Source organism: Cupressus sempervirens, chromosome 10, assembly GCF_028749045.1.
Source record: "Cupressus sempervirens isolate cs-2001-9-10 chromosome 10, ASM2874904v1, whole genome shotgun sequence".
Taxonomy (NCBI): domain Eukaryota; kingdom Viridiplantae; phylum Streptophyta; class Pinopsida; order Cupressales; family Cupressaceae; genus Cupressus; species Cupressus sempervirens.
The window spans coordinates 183,282,575-183,299,848 of NC_143127.1; the positions used below are offsets into that span (position 1 = coordinate 183,282,575).

Below are 17,274 nucleotides of genomic sequence, written 5' to 3' on the forward strand. Positions count from 1 at the left end.
AAAAATGTGAAATATCTGTGTGCTCCCCCTAGAAATAATTGAAAACTAATCTAAAATCAAAACTTTTTTTTTTTTCAAAGTGTGTAGAATGGAGTCTAGTTTCTAAAAAACTTAGTTGTTGCAAAATTTGATGAACGAGCTAAAATCTATAGCCCAATTAGTACATGGTGGTTTTTGATAAAAAATGAAAATACATTCAAAAGAAATTATAGATGAAAGGTTTGAAAGAGTTCAAATTAAAAATAAATTATATGGTTAGATAGCTAACACAGAGACCTATAATGCTATGTAACCTGATCTTATCGATGCCCAACCACGAGGAATCTTGAAGGGGAGCACACAAGAGAAAACAATCCATTTTGGTATGTTTGCTAGAAAACACATCTTAGACCTGTTCATAAACTCCAAACCTTTGGGTTGGATCTCCAAGGCAAAACCAAGCCTTAGGCTTGGGTTTAAATAAGCTTTCAATAGCGCATGCGCCCTATAGCATGCACATGCTATCTAAAACATGATTTCTCAGTAGCGCCTATGCGCTATAGGGTGCATGCACTATTAAGACCTAAATTGCATAAGAGAACTAGGGGGGATAAAAGAATGGCTATGTGTGTGTGAGAGAGAGATAGAGAGAAAGTAGGGGATGGGAGAGGGGAGAGAGAAAGTGAGAAAGAATAGGGGTGGCAAAGAGAGTATAGGATGGGAGAGAGAGAGGAAGTGTGAGAGAGAGTAGGGGTGGAAAAGAGAGAGTGTAGGATGGGGGAAAGAGATTGAAAGTAGGGGATGGGAGAGAGAGGAAGTGTGAGAGAGAGTACAAGTTGGGAGAGAGAGATTAAGAGTAGGGGATAGGGGAGAGAGAGAGTAGGCGATGGGAGACAGAGTGGGAGAGGAAGAGTGAGAGAGAGGAGGATAGGAGTGCATGTGCGTGAAAGAGAGAGAGTATGGAATGGGAGAGGGGGAAGACAAAGTAGCTTGAGAGAGAGAGTAGGGGATGGAAGAGAGAGTAGCCGATGGGAGAGGGAGTGGGAGAGGGAGAGAAAGGGAGGATAGAAATGTGTGTAAGAGAGAAAGAGAGAGAGAGAGTAGGGGATAGGAGAGAGTGTGAAAATGTAAGAGAGAGTAGAGAGGGGGAGAAAGAGAGAGTATAGACAATGGGAGAGGGAGTGGGAGAGGGAGAGAGAGTAAGAGAAAAAGTAGGGGATGGAAGAGGAGAGAGGGGGATGGGTGTGTGTGTGTGTGAAAGAGAGAGAGAGTATAGAATGAGAGAAGGGAGAGAGATATAGAGAGAGTAGGAAATGGCAGAGGGATATAGAGAGAGTAGGAAATGGCAGAGGGATGGGAGAGAGGGGGAGAGAGTGTGATAGAGAGAGATAGTAGGCAGTGGGAGAGGGAGTGGGAGGGAGAGAGAGGTGGAATGGAAGTGTGTAAGAGAGATAGAGTAGGGGACAGGAGAGAGTAGGTAGTGGGACAAGGACTGCAAGAGAGAGAGGGGGGGGGGAATGGGAATGTGTATTTATTTATATGAGAGATAGAGTAAGGGATGGGAGAGAGTGTGAGAGTTTGAGAGAAAGTAGGAGGTGGCAGAGAGAGCTCGTATGGGATGGGGGCGAGAGAGAGAGAGAGTAGGGGATGGGAGAGAGTGTGAGAGGGAGTAGGGGATGGAAGAGAGAGAGTGAGAGTAGGGGATGGGAGAGAGAAAGTAGAGAAGGAGAGAGAGTATGAGAGAGAGAGAGATAGTAGGCAGTGCAAGAGGGAGTGGGAGAGGGAGAGAGAGGGGGGATGGGAGTGTGTGACAAATCTAGAGAGTAGGGAATGGGAGAGGAGAGAGAGAGAGGGAGGATGGGAGTGTGCATGTAAGAGAGATAGAGTAGGGGATGGGAGAGAGTGTGAGAGAGAGTAGGTGGTGGCAAAGAGAACTCGTACAAGATGGGAGAGAGAGAGAGAGAGTGAGATTACGAGATGAGAGAGCATGAGAGAGATTAGGGGATGGGACAGAGAGAGTGGTAGTAAGGGATGGGAGTGAGAGTGAGAGAAAGGGATGGGAGAGAGAGAGAGCAGAGAGGAAGAAAGAGAACTTGAGAGAGAGAGAGATAGTAGGCTGTAGGAGAGGGAGTGGGAGAGGGAGAGGGAGAGAGTGGGGGGATAAGAGTGTGTGTATCTATGAAAGAGAGAGAGTAGGGGATGGGAGAGAGTGTGAGAGTAGGGAGTGGCAAAGAGAGAGTACGACGATGGGGGAGAGAAAGTAGGCAGTGGGAGAGGGAAAGAGAGAGGGGGATGGGAGTGTGTGTGAGAGAGACAGAGTAGGGGATGGGAGAGAGTGTGAGTATGAGAGAGTAGGGGATGGGAGAGGAGAGAGCGAGTAGGGGATGGGGGAGAGAAAGTAGGCGGTGGGAGAGGGAAAGAGAGAGGGAGGATGCGAGTGTGTATGTGAGAGAGACAGAGAAGGGGATGGAAGAGAGTGTGAGTGTGAGAGAGTAGGGGATGGGGGAGAGAAATTAGGTAGTGGGAGAGGGAGAGAGAGAGGGGGGATGGGAGTGTGTGTGTGAGAGAGAGATAGAGTAGGGGATGGAAGAGAGTGTGAGTGTGGGAGAGTAGGGGATGGGAGAGGAGAGAGAGAGCAGGGGACGAGAGAGAGAAAGTAGGCAGTGGGAGAGGGTGTGGGAGAGGGAGAGAAAGAGGGGGAATGGGAGTGTGTGTGTAAGAGAGACAGAGTAGGGAATGGGAGAGAGTGTGAGAGTGATTAGGTGGTGGTAGAGAGAGCTCATCCAAGATGGGAGAGAGAGAGAGTAGAGACGGAGAGAGAGATAGTAGGTAGTAGGAGAGGGAGAGGGAGAGGGAGAGGGAGAGAGATAGGGGGAATGGGAATGTGTGTAAGAGAGACAAATTAGGGGATGGGGGAGGAGAGAGAGAGTAGGGGAGGGGGGAGAGAAAGTAGGTGGTAGGAGAGGGAGAGGGAGAGAGATAGGGGGGATAAGAGTGTGTGTGAGAGATCTAAAGAATCGAGGATGGGAGAGGAGAGAGGGCAAGAGAGGGAGAGTGAGAGATTGTAAAGGATGGGAGAGGGGAGAGAGAGTATGAAGAGAGAGAGGGAAGGGATGGGAGAAGAGTAGGAAGGATGGGGAGTAGGGAGGATGGGGAGTGATGTGATTTCACATAGTGCGTATGCACTATAGTGCGTATGCACTTTATAGGGCATATGTGCTATAGTGCGTATGCAGTATCTCAAATCACCTAAAAATGGTAAAAAACTAACCTTGGGGCCCATTTCATCCAGTTCTTCCTTTTGGTCTGTTATTCCAATAGAAATCATGGGTTTCAACATAGGAAACACTATTTCAACACTTTTGGAAGGTAGCAAACACCAAATTCAATCATTGGATACGTGATTTGAAGAATTTTTGAATATTTCTTGTATAGAAAAGGTTAGTAAAATCCATTTTATATATTTTTTGTCAATATCTAGATACAAATTTGATTATAATTTGACATATTATTTAATATATAGTGAATTCATTGAAAATTGTATGTTTGAATGAAATGTTATTTCGGAATGGTTAGAAATTTGACAAGTTGTTTGATATATATTGTGTATTCATTCAAATAATTATAATTTTTATATGTAATTGAATAATTTTTAATTTACACATTTTAAGTAATTCGGATGTTTGAATAATTTGACATGTAGAAATCATCATCATGCCAAGGAAGAAACCAAAGATTTAAACAAATGCAGATAGGGAGAGAGATTTGGCAATTAAAAGAGCTAAAATGAAATTACTACGTGAACAAAGAAAATTACAAAGCAATACTGAAGAATTGACTTTCGAAGAGGATCAAGAACCACCAGTACAAAGAAACAAAGAGGAAGAATTAGAAAGACAAAGAGAACGAATGAGATTGTTACGCTCAAGAAGACAATTGAATTGTGAAGCTACACCATCCTCCAATGTTGGAGTCATATCGTCCACTACACTATCTTCCAATGTTGGAGTACCATCTTCCAATGTTGAAGGCATATCATCCTCTCATGTAGAAGAGACACTGATTTGTAGATTTGACGATATACACACTCCATCATGTCATGTTGAAAGCACAACATCAACACATCAAGTAGGTGATATTCCATCTTTTACATCTTATTGCCAAGGCACATCATCTTCGGTTCAAGGTACACAATACACTCAACCTTATATTGATGTTCAAAATGTTAAAGAGAATTGAAGAGATTAGAACACCTTCTAGAATTCATTTTAGAAGACCAAAATATTTGATTGATATTGATACTAACATTTTGAAATCAATGCTTGACAAGATTAGCAAGCGTACTTATCAAAGAAAAGTTAATAGTATGTGGAGATTATTTTTTGAAGAATTAAATATTACAGGTCAATGTCAATTATTTGTTGAAATGATGAGAAATTTGAAATTTAGGCCTATCATGAAGATTCTTGGGCTAAGAATGATGGATGATTCAAATGAAAGAAATATTGTAAAGAATCTAATGAGTGCTTATGACAAAGTGGGTTCTAAATCATGCACCAAAGATAGTAATATCACAAGACGAGTACTCACATTGACAATAGTAAGTAGTCAAATGAAGAAAGCTTGACTCATGAGAAAGACAAGCAAAACATTAAAAATTGGTAGAGGTACCCTAAGGAGAGCCATGCTAAGGCGTGAGAGATTAGAAGATCCAACAAAAAATGAGTTATGGACATTTAGCAGTAGAATACTGCAAAAGGATAAAGAAATTAGTGAAGCCTTGAAATCATTGATTGAAGATTTTTGGAAAAATAATACACATGTTTCTCCTAATCAAAGAGATGTTGTAAGAAGGAGGATTGGTAGCTGAAATCATGAGCCACATGCGAAACTTTTTTGGACTCAATTGAGACACAATTTTTTGCAAAATTTATTGGTATGTATCCTCAAATTCGAATAAGTCAAAGATTTTTTGAGATGGGTAAAATTTTTTATGTGAAGATAAATCACAAATGCACAACTTGTTGTTGTAGGATACATATTGAATTTTCTAACCATTTTGATGTTTTTAGGCATATATGCATAGTTTTGCATTCTCAGTTTGTTTTGCAGGATTGTGACATAAAAGAGCCACCAAGATCTTCGAGAGAATTCATATCCAACATTTTATGTGAAATAGGGGACAATCAAAATTTTTACAAGACATCATGCTTGGATGGTATGTGCTTATTTTGTGGTTCTTTACAACTTTTATCAACTTCTCAACATATGGATAATACGCATGCAATTGAAAATGAAATAGTAGATTACGAAAAATTCAAGACAGTGAAATATGCTCTAAAAGATGGAAAACATGGTAAAAGATGTGATCTAGTCATTGAAAAGATTCCAGTGTATGAGTTCATGAAGCTTTTTTGTGAAAATATTATTTACGAGTATGCAAGGCATACCCATAGAGCTCGATGGTTGGATTTGTAATTCAAGTTGTGCAAAGATATGTTTCCATTGGATACCATTGTTTCGGTTGTAGATTTTGCAGAGAACTACACACTACAACCACAAAATGAGGTGCAAGAAAAGTATTATACATCTCAATAGGTTTCCATATTTGTTCACATAGCATTCATGCATTCACCCACAAGTACAAAGGATGATAGGAAGATTTTGAGGGAGTACCATTTTTACATCAGCGATGATTGATCACATTCTACAGAGTTTGTACATGGTTGTTTTCAACTATTTTATGGAGATTTGGCTAACAGGGGCATATCATATCGTTAGCACATTATTTGGTTAGAAAATTGTGCATCTCAATTAAAGAATGCACGAATGTTTTATTGGTTGAGCAAGATGCACAGGTTGTGTAGAATTCAATAGATGTGGAATTTCACAAAGGCTGGTCATGGTAAGGGAGAGCACGATGGTGCAGGCGCATGCACTAAAAGAGCCTTGGCTCGTGAAGAACTAAAGTACAAAGATGGAGAAAAATTGATAGATGCAAAATCCATCGTCCAATGGTGTAACACTACAATGGGTCCAGGTAAGGAAGGTGAGTCTACAGTTCGTAGATTGTTTTGGTTGATAGATAATACTAACATTGCACTATATTAAGATTGTTGCACACTAACAGGATCTAGTGAGTTACACTCTTTTAGAAGCTTTGATGTAGGGTCATGGAGTATCCACACACGAAAAATGGCATGCTATTGTCCATCATGTGCAAAGGAAAATTGGGATGACTGTGAGTCAGCTAAATGGGTGGACAAATGGGATACACAGGAGTTGGACCCAATTGACACCTATCATCCCCCACAAGCACTGGAAATGGTAGAGATGGATTCGTCTATTGACTTTGACCGCTTGTCAGATCTAGTGCAACTTGGTAATATATATATATATATATCTTTGTAATTTCAATATGTAACTTTATAACTTTTACCCAAGTATTTTTTGAATTAATGGTCGCATTTTGTACATTTGTCATTACAGGCCATGTTTTTGCTGTTATTGCACCTGAAGACAATGAAGAAGGGACAGATTATTATTTGTGTCGTTGTGTTGAAGCCGAACAAAAATTGGATCACTCGGTTATAAATGGTGAAGGTTTGGAGTAACATGTCGGTGTGGTGGTTGTAACAGGCACATGGCTTAGAGGATATCCTATTAAAAATCCTAATTTGTGGTTATTCGAGGATTGACAAACAGAGAGGAAGACTCTTCATTATTCAAACCTTGTTGTCGCATCAAATGTCCACTTGATAAAATATGGTGGAAAACCACATAATAAGATTCTTTGGAAAGTTTGCAAGTTAGACCATGAGGCAATACTTGAGACATTAAAATGTCAAGCAGATCTAGTTGGCTCATTAGATTGAATAGGGAGAGAGGGAGAGAGATAAAAAGTGATCAGTTGGATCCAAATACAATGTTACAACCTCTTTCCCAAGACTATCACATGACTATGGTGGACCGTATTGTTATGATGTGTAAGTGATGAGATTTAATTTTTATTTGTTTAGAATCTAGATACATTATTTGAATTTATATTAGATTCTTTAATAGGACCCTTTTTTTTAATCTTATCTTAGATTTTTTACTGTGCTAATTCTTCATTTGTAGGTCACCAAAGAAGAGGGCTAATAAAGTTGATGCACAAGCGATAAAGGGTGAGATGCCAAAATCATCTGCAAAATGGTATTATCAATTCACATCCTCAATATTTATTAGTGTTCTTTGTTCAAGTACCTTTTATAGTTCTCTCTAAGGATTCCAATTTGTTGGAATTTGACTCATTATTATCATAAAGTTGGCATGTTGGAAAGGGTTAATAATTGATTATGTAAATTCATCCCATGTGTATTCCATGAGGTTAATACTATTGTAACATGATCAGTTTGTTCAAGTGACATATGATGAGGTTGTTTGTACAATGTAATTATTGAGTTGAAGTGATTTATGAAGTAATGGTTGTTTGTACACTATAGTTTTTAGCATAGACTTCCTAGAATAAATTTTTTACTATGCTTTGAATGACAAATAGAAATTTCAATTTGCATATAATATGATCCTCTAGTTTTGTTATAGCATGTGCATACATTATCCCTCAATATCAAAAATGGAAGGCTATTATCTACTATATTTAGAATTGCTCTAGCAGTTCATACACATGTTAATAATAACTTATTTCCAAACCCAATTGAATTCAACCCGCAATATGGTTAAATTATGTCAATACTAAGGTTTGTAGCATTAATTGGTGACATTCCTAATACCAACTATTCTTCAGAGGTTTACACCAGCAAACATATTTTAATGGAGATGTATATTAGAAGATTCAACACAATGGTAATGCATTTGGGTCATAGCTTTCATGAAGAGTTTGACATAGTTTAAAATAGTTATAAGTACATACTTCTGGGAAGTCACATTCTAATCACTTGAAATAGATTTACAATGCTCAAAACTTCCATTTGTTTAAAGTAGAGCACAATCATATAGAACTAGAGTCCAATCAATTCCTAGAGATGTCATTCAATTCAGGATAGTCACCTTATAGTCATCTATCTTTTAAGAAAATTATCACTACTTACATGTGATGATCTATATGGCCTATTGTGTGGTGACCATTCCAAATATAAATTGTTCACCATTTCATATGAAACTAAACTATCATTGGAACCTAGATGAATTCTTGTCATTCACAACTTATCTTGACTCTTATATTGTGCTCTAAAAATTAATAGCTTTGGTTTCACTTTTTTTGTTTTCCCCTTATAAAAATCAACATTTATCCTTTAGTCTCTAAAATTAGTTAAACATAAGGATCTGAACCTCTATATGCTCTAACTTCTTGACCCTCTTCTTAATCTTCCTTTCACCTTGATCATTTAATTGAAACTTAATTGATGTGTTCCCTACCCTTCCTATAAACATCCATGTTCCTCTACCTAAACAATATCTTCCTCCAACTCTATAGCCTTCTCTTTGATAAGAAAAAAAGATTCATTACCCTTGTCATTTCTTCCTTGTCGAATTCCTATATTATTGGTTTTTCTTTCCCTTCCTTTGTTTGCATTTCCTCTACCACCTTCTTGTCTCTCTTTCTTCCTATTGACCATATCTTATGCACTTATAGCCAATTGGAAACTATCTCTAAGAATCTTAGGAAAAATCAAGGTAATCCCATTTTGCAAGTTTTATATGAGCCCATTAAGATACCTTGCAACATTTTCATCTTTATGCTCTAATCCACCTCTTATGCTCAACTTGTGAAATTCCTCTATGCAGGTCATCAAACCCATCTCCTTTTCTTTCAAGTTATTCCTTATCCTCTATTTTTGGATTGTATAATTTGATGGAAGAGGCACATCCTTCACCATTTGGTCATGTTTGTTCCACCCGTACAAAACCTCTTTTCCATTGCACTACTCCACCATGTTAATGTTGTCCCTCTTAGCTATGTTTTGTATAGCTTTACCTTAGTTTACTTCACTTATATCTCCATAATTATAATAGTTCTCTTGGGAATCTATCAACCCCAAAACCTCTTCACTATCTATCTTGCCATGATAGATATGGAAATCAATTATTGTCTTTCTTCTACCACATTGAAATATCTTCGACAACCTTATCACCCTTCTTTCTTCAAGATCTAAGTCCCCTCCATCCTCTCCATGAGTATTCTCAAGTGCTTAAGCATCACTTTCTTGTTCTTCATGCACATCCCTCATAGGAATCCTTTCCAAAGCTTCAGAGATTTCCAAGATGGTTGCATTTTACTTGCTTACTTGTCTCTGTTCTCTTTACCTTATTGCATCTTAGTCTCTTTGTTTCCTCAACTCTCTATCCATTATTTTAGTAGCTTATATAAGCTCTTGTATCTCCTTCTATATATATATATGTATATATATGGAGGCATCTTCTCAATATAACAATCTACAACACGAGTAACTAATTTTGCACCCCTCAATAGATCTACTAGATTTGATGCCAATGATTTGAGGAGTCAAACTAGATCCCCAAGAAGTAATAAACATTCAGCAAATGACTTGTTTCAAGAATAGATTCAAACCATTAAACTAAATACCTACCCTTCTCCACAAGGGTCCCTCCAAATGTTCAAATTGGGTTACCAAATTTATTGGATTTTCCCAACTCTTTCTAAGGTCTTCAAATATCTCAATTAGGTTTTTCCAATAGTCTAAATGCATATCTTTAATAGGTTTATTCAAAACCCCTTACTTGGACATTATCTAGGCTTGATCTTAGTATCACTATGAATTAGGTAATTCCTTATTTTCACCAATTTCTCCCAAACCCCATAAAAGTAAATTATAGTTACAAGTACTACTATTGGAGTATGACAACATATAGCAATCTCATTTGTAGTTCCTTTGGACCAACTATCTGATCCAACACTATGGATTCAACAAAATAGGCCTAATTACCCTTCAAAACTAGGGCTTTCTCAAAGTGCCTTCTCCAACCACTTCCAAATTCAAAAAAAGGTTACTTCACCTTTCCTTGAACATACATGACATATTATATAGGAAAATATCACCTACAAACCAATAATTTCCATTTTGAAGAAAGAAAGCATTTCCCCTTTATCTCTAGTCATCTTAGTTTCTTGCACCAAAATCACATCCTATTTATGCTACCAAACCACATTCCAAAAAGTATCATTCTTATGAGGAGCATTCAATCCTTTAATATTATATGATATGATATTCCTTTATAGCTTTTGTTACAACTCTCCTAGATGGTGAACTATCTCCCATTTACTATATCAACTTTACTTGTCAATTCTCTTATTTTTTTATTATACTTCCTACCAAAACAATAATTCTTACCTTCCACATTAGGTTTGTACTTTCTCTTAGTAACCATGTTAAAAAATGGGCTAGTAGTTGAGAACTTCTTCTTCCTACTATTGACTTCTTCCTAAGTGTGGTAGTTGGGGTGGAGGAAGTCAAAATGTCCTAGGTAGAGTGCAAAATGGCCTAAAAGGCAAGGTATACCTTACCATGGGGTAATGGGTAGATTAAGTGATGAGTAACTAACTTATGAAAAGGTCTCTACCATGAAATTTCTAAGGGGTGACCTATTTGACAAGTTGGAAGTGTAAAAAGGCATGTAAGCAAGAAAAATTGCAAAAGTTGCTTTATTGCAATTTTGTAATTTTTGAAAAAAATGTTGTCCTTTGCTAGAAATTGGAGTTTTTTTCTTGAAAAAATAAAGAGGCTGATGAAAAACATTAGGAGGGGAGGACAAGACCTAGGAGGAAGTATAAATGACTTCCCAAACCCTAAAGTGAGGAAGAAGTTGTCATTTTGAAAAAAACAAGTGCTGTAGCATGCATTTTGAGAGCAAAAAGACTAGATTTTCTCAGTTTTGAGGTTTTCCTTCATTGTTTTTGCATGATGTACCTGATATAATGTTAGATGGAATGATTTAGAATAATTTTTATTTAGGAATTTTGGCTTGAAAGCATTTCGTTTGTAGTTATAAAAATCTTTTGTTTTTAGGTAGTTTGATGTCCAGTTTACAACACTTTGTAAAGAAAATGAGATAACTCACTATCCCACCATAGGAATTGTATGAACTTTTGGGGATAGTGAGTACACTCAATGTACTATATGCAGGAAAAAGTAGGGCCTTCAAAATGCTGGCAAGCATTTTTAATCTCTTTCCCTAGGCGAGCCAAAGCAAGCCCGATTAGGGAAGAGTTGCATAAATAAGCATTTTACATTGCAAGATTGTGGATTCTATTGTAGGCTGCTAAAGGAGGTTGGAAAAAGAGTGAAAGGAGATTCTTTGGGTGAAATGATAGTGCTCCACCAATCCATTTGGCCAACAAACAAGATAGGACAACAGGTTGTCCTTTGATTCCTTGTAGCTCTATTTTGGAGCAATTTGGTGAAATCAATAAAGAAGAAGGCTTCAGAAACCTATTTTGACATGATAAAGGAGTACATTGCAAGGGTTTCAGACTCCTTCCATGATACTACAAGTGGTTGGTAAGAGTGGTCAAGAAGACCTAGTTTGATTGAAGGTTTTCAATGATCTTCATTGAGAATAGCAGCCTAGCACGTAGCAAGAAGTGAAAACTTCTCAAGATAGTTGAGAAGGGTTTAGGATTGGGGGATATTTGCTTGAAAAAGATCCTATAAATCCATGTGGTGATCTTGGAGGACACCCTAAGTCTTAGAGGTAGACTGAAAACATGAATCAGTGATTGATTCATCCCTTCTCTCCCTATCAGTTGGGTGCAATACAAATTCATGGAAAGCAAGAGTGGTGAGTGAAGAAAATTAATTCCAAAAGATTAGTCATTTAGAGTCCATTTGAGTGGTGGAAGGAAAAACCCTCTATATTCATGTTCATACAAACAAGAAACCCTTTTAAATAGGCATATTTTTGGGAATCCCTTGTACGGATGACCTAGGTGTTGAAGACCTAAAAAATCTTCAAGGGGAGCCAAAAGGGTACCAAAATCATAATTTTTTTTTGAGTTCTTCTTAAGGGTTTGAGGAGATATAAGCCAAAAATAAGTTTTGGAGGCCTAATTTGTTATTAGTCCTAGTAGCTCTTTTAACTATGCAATTTGCAAATTGATTGGAAACCCAATACTCCAATCCACTTAGTGATCCTAAAAACTATTGAATGAGACCTAATACAAGCCTTGGAATTCAATATAGCCAAGAATGCACTGTTGGAAGCCAGTTGTGAAGAACAGTGCAATGAGAGCACTAGGGAGACCCCATGGTGAAATAGAGTTTTGAGTTGATTGGTGAGGATTAGTGTAATAAGGGAATAGAGAGAAGATTCCCTTGGAATAGGGTATAGGAGAAATACCCTAAGAGGCTAGGAGAAAGCCTGGAGTGAGTTCTACTAGTTGAGGCTAGAACCTTGTTCAAGATCCTCCCCATCATTTGTCCTCCAACTCCAAACTATTTCCAATACCAAACTGAAACTGATTTTCTAAAACAATCAAAACTGACAACACCAAAAAGCTAGATTACCATGCACCATACACCTAGTACATACCAACTATTATAAAGACTCAAAATTGGCTATTTCAGTTTGTCAACTAGGCCTAGTTCAAGGCCATTTACAAAGAAACTCACAATCCATTGACTTTTGGAACTCTGATGACCCAAAAAAGTCTTAAGAGATGACTCAAATGCAAGGATTCTTTTATTTTTTTGGTCTCGTGATCAAATTTACAATGGTTTTTACAAAACCCTCCTTTCTAGCCCCTTTACCCTAGGGCTTTCTAGAAATCTTACTTTGCAATGTCTCTAGAATTCCAAAATGGTTCAAACACCTTCACTTTGGTTATATTAGATGACTTCCAATGTAAAATGAAACTCTTGTTTAGAGAAAACACTAAATCCACCTTTGAAGCAATCAATTTCGACTACCCAAACTTGTCTCCCACACATGGGAATGAGGTTTTAAACTCATTTAGACTCTCAAAACCAAATGAAACCTCCCTTTGGACCCTTTACATGACTTGATTAAGCCCATTTTGGCTTATATTTTACAAAATATTGCACTTTTAGTGCCTTTTACATCTTTTAGAGGCTTCGATAGCCTTATTACATTATTTAATACCTTTATAGGTCTTTTCTATCCACCCCTAACCTAGAATCAATCCTAATGCAAAGGATAGGGTGATGGACCCAAGTAATGACCCAAAATGAGAAAATTTGTAACAATGTGCCAAGTGACCCTTCTAGGTCCTGATGGGAAAATCCTACAAAAAATCAACTCTAAGATGTTTTTAGGCTTTAATAGGTTTTTTCTACCCTATCTAACATGTTCCCATCAACATCTTTCAGTTTCCATACCTCCAAGCCAAAATGCATAATTCACCCAAATGTTGTCAATGCAAAAATTGCAAACTTGCATTAGCAACTTTTTCAACAATTTAGCAACTTTTAGGAAATAACCATAAAATTTTCTATATTCGTATACTCCTTTGAGGTTTTACTATTGCTGAACCTTTTCTAATTCATAGAATTGGAATCAAGTGAAAAATATAAAAATTGCACTTTTTGTGCAAAGTTGCATTGTTGAAAGTTGTAAAAGTTGCTCAAATTTGCAACTTAGTGGAAAAAAGGTCATGGGATCAAACTGTCTTCTTCGTTAGCTCTGAGTGGTTGGGTAAACCCTATCCTCAACCTCGTCCTATCCACTTCAGCGCTCAAACATTCTCGGGTATGCCGAACCAGAATGTCCCCAAGGGTCACTAAATGCCATAGGGCTGTGATCTTTGATAGGGTACATCTCGGAGCTCATGCGAGGTATGGATGTGATTCTAGTTCCTACAGGACCATTTTGTAGAGGCCTACAATAAACTCTCTTTCTTTTTGGATATCACATTTCATTTTCATTTTACAACGCCATCTGGACTGATGCTGAAACTTGCAGTGTTGGCTAGTACAAAGTTGCAAACTCCCAAATCTCTCTCACCTTTCGTCATGGGATCGAACTGTTTGCTCTATTAGCTCTAGGTGGCCAGGTAAACCTTATCCTCGACCTCCTCCTGTCCACTTCAATGCTCGAATGTTCTCGGGCACGCCGAACTGGAATGTCCCTAAGGGTCACTAAATGTCACAGGGATGCAATCTTTGACGAGGCATATCTTGGAGCTCGTGCAAGGTATGGATGTAATTCTTATTTCTATAGGACTGTGTTGCAGAGGTCTACAATAACCTTTCTCACTTTTTGGAGATCACATTCCATTTTCATTTTACAATGCCATCTCGGGTGATGCTGAAACTTGCAGTATTGGCTAGTACAAAGTTACAAACTACCAAATCTCTCTCACCTTTTGTCATGGGATCGAACTGTCTACTCTGTTAGCTTTGGATGGTCAGGTAAACCCTAGTCTCAACCTCCTCCTATCCCCTTTAGTGCTCAAACATTCTTGGGCATGCCAAACCAGAATGTCCCCAAGGGTCACTAAATGCCATAGGCCTGCGATCTTTGATGGGGCATATCTCAGAGCTCGTGCGAGGTATTGATGCAATTCCAATTCTTACAAGACCGTGTTGTAGAGGCCTACAATAACCTCTCTCACTTTTTGGAGATCACATTTCATTTTCATTTTACAACACCATCTCGGGTGATGCTAAAACTTGCAGTGTTGGCTAGTACAAAGTTGCAAATTGCCAAATCTCTCTCACCTTTCATCGTGGGATCGAACTATCTTCTCTATTAGCTCTAGGTGGCTATTTAAACCCTATCCTCAACCTCATCCTATCCCCTTCAGTGCTTGAACATTCTCGGGCACGCCGAACCAGAATGTCCCTAAGGGTCACTAAATGCCACAGGGCTGTGATCTTTGACAGGGCATATCTCGGAGCTCATGCGAGGTATGGATGTGATTTTAGTTCCTACAAGACCATGTTTCAGAGGCCTATAATAACCTCTCTCACTTTTTGGAGATCACATTCCATTTTCATTTTACAACGCCATCTCGGGTGATGCTGAAACTTGCAGTGTTGGCTAGTACAAAGTTGCAAATTGCCAAATCTCTCTCACCTTTCGTCGTGGGATCGAACTGTCTACTCTATTAGCTCTAGGTGGCTAGGTAAACTCTATCCTCAACCTCATCCTATCCCCTTCAGTGCTTGAACGTTCTTGAGCACGCCGAACTGGAATGTCCCCAAGGGTCACTAAATCCCATAGGGCTGCGATCTTTGATGGGGCATATCTCAGAGCTTGTGTGAGGTATGGATGTGATTCTAGTTCCTACAAGACCATGTTGTAGAGGCCTACAATAACCTCTCTCACTTTTTGGAGATCACATTCTGTTTTCATTTTACAATGCCATCTCGGGTGATGCTGAAACTTGTAGTGTTAGCTAGTACAAAGTTGCAAACTACCAAATCTCTCTCACCTTTTGTCGTGGGATCAAATTATCTGCACCGTTAGCTCTAGCTATCCAAGTAAACCCTATCCTCAACCTCTCTCTATCCCCTTCAGTGCTCAAACGTTCTCGGGCACGCCGAACTGGAATGTCCCCAAGGGTCACTAAATCCCATAGGGTTGCGATCTTTGACGGGGCATATCTCAGAGCTCATGCGAGGTATGGATGCAATTCTAGTTCCTACAGAACTATTTTGTAGAGGCCTACAATAACCTCTCTCACTTTTTGGAGATAACATTCCCTTTTCATTTTATAATGCCATCTTGGGTGATGCTGAAACTTGTAGTGTTGGCTAGTACAAAGTTGCAAACTGCCAAATCTCTCTCACCTTTCATCGTGGGATCAAACTGTCTACTCCATTAGCTTTGGATGGCTGGGTAAACCCTATCCTCAACCTTGTCCTATCCCCTTCAGTGCTTGAACATTCTCGGGCATGCCGAACCGAAATGTCCCAAAGGGTCACTAAATCCCATAAGGCTGCGATCTTTGACAGGGCATATCTCGGAGCTCGTGTGAGGTATGGATGTGATTCTAGTTCCTACAGGACCATGTTGTAGAGGCCTACAATAACATCTCTCACTTTTTGGAGATCACATTCCATTTTCATTTTACAATGCCATCTCGGGTGATGCTGAAACTTGCAGTGTTAGCTAGTACAAAGTTGCAAATTGCCAAATCTCTCTCACCTTTCATCGTGGGATCAAACTATCTACTCTGTTAGCTACGAGTGGCTAGGTAAAACCTATCCTCAACCTCATCCTATCCCCTTTAGTGCTCGAACATTCTCGAGCACACCAAACCAGAATGTCCCCAAGGGTCACTAAATCCCATAGGGCTGCAATCTTTGACGGGGCATATCTCGGAGCTCGTGTGAGGTATGGATGTGATTCTAGTTCCTACAAGATTGTGTTGTAGAGACCTACAATAACATCTCTCTCTCTTTTTGGAGATCACATTCTATTTTTATTTTACAACGCCATCTCGGGTGATGCTGAAACTTGCAGTGTTGGCTAGTACAAAGTTGCAAACTGCCAAATCTCTCTCAGCTTTCGTTGTGGGATCAAACTATTTTCTCTATTAGCTTTGGGTGGCTGGGTAAACCCTATCCTCAACCTCATCCTATCCCCTTTAGTGCTCAAACATTCTCAAGCATGCCGAACTGGAATGTCCCTAAGGGTCACTAAATCCCATAGGGCTACGATCTCTAACGGGGCATATCTCGAAGCTTGTGTGAGGTATGGATGTGATTCTAGTTCCTAAAACACCATGTTGTAGAGACCTACAATAACGTCTCTGTCTTTTTGGAGATCACATTCCATTTTCATTTTACAATGCCATCTCGGGTGATGCTGAAACTTGTAGTGTTGGCTAGTACAAAGTTGCCAACTGCCAAATCTCTCTTACCTTTCGTCGTGGGATCGAATTGTCTACTCTATTAGCTTCGGGTGGCCAAGTAAACCCTATCCCCAACCTCATCCTATTCCTATGTGACAATGGATAATCAATATTGAATAACTTTAAAGATGTTAAGAAAAGGGGAAATTTAGTTAACAACATTGGAAATTTAGTTTGAAACATTGATAAATTGTTAATGAAGATAAAATACTAAATGGACTTATATCAAAGGTAGTGATGTAAAAATAGAAGATATGAGTCAAAGGGGGATAAATGAACTATTGGCGAATGCTACTCAGGGAGAGAAGTGTTATAGTTAAGATATGAGTCAAGCAAAGACATGAAGTAGAGAAGTGTTGCAAGGAGGAGATGAATGGTTTATTAGTTCTATGAGTATTTTCATAAGGGGGAATATATAATAGAAAAAAAGTGGAAACATTATTGTGTTTCATCATAAT

At 38.7% G+C, this 17,274-nt stretch overlaps 1 pseudogene; it reads right to left on the reverse strand.

The window, feature by feature from the left end:
• LOC149533238 (G-type lectin S-receptor-like serine/threonine-protein kinase LECRK2) overlaps window positions 1-17,274 on the reverse strand; it is a 57,865-nt pseudogene that overhangs the window by 19,749 nt on the left and 20,842 nt on the right.